The sequence below is a fragment of the Diachasma alloeum genome, unplaced genomic scaffold (assembly GCF_001412515.2).
Source record: "Diachasma alloeum isolate Michigan unplaced genomic scaffold, Dall2.0 Dall_scaffold_00206, whole genome shotgun sequence".
Classification (NCBI taxonomy): domain Eukaryota; kingdom Metazoa; phylum Arthropoda; class Insecta; order Hymenoptera; family Braconidae; genus Diachasma; species Diachasma alloeum.
Genome location: NW_021680371.1, coordinates 1398354 through 1398735, shown reverse-complemented (window position 1 = coordinate 1398735; position 382 = coordinate 1398354). Strand labels below are relative to the sequence as shown.

The 382-nt window shown below is 31.7% G+C and overlaps 1 protein-coding gene across 1 annotated transcript in view; it reads right to left on the bottom strand.

Annotated features, from left to right (window-relative positions):
- LOC107036187 (DNA primase large subunit) overlaps positions 1 to 382 on the bottom strand; it is a 16060-nt gene that overhangs the window by 8421 nt on the left and 7257 nt on the right. The window lies entirely within an intron of this gene.

The window sequence follows — 382 nt, the reverse complement described above, 5'->3', positions numbered from 1 at the left end:
CGTGTTGAACAATGTTTTAACAATCCTTGGATTGATGACGACTCATGAATTCAGAGTCTCTTCTGTACGAAACGTGCTAATATAGAGAAGACTTTTCCTAAAGAGACACGATAGAAAAGGCTATTTCCAAAGAGGAACTATTTGCAGAGTGATCGATATCAAATATCGAAACATTATATACTATTGAAATTAATATACTTAAGAGATGAAACTATGACTCATATCCTTTAACGATTTGTTTCTGGAATAAAATTATTTTTCGTTCATTAGACGTGTATAAAAGAGTTGTCTTTTTAACAAAAAAAATTGTTTTTTTTCAAAGGCAATCATTTTTCATACTGAGCTTTGAAAAAAAACACGTAATAACATGTCCGGGGGGGGG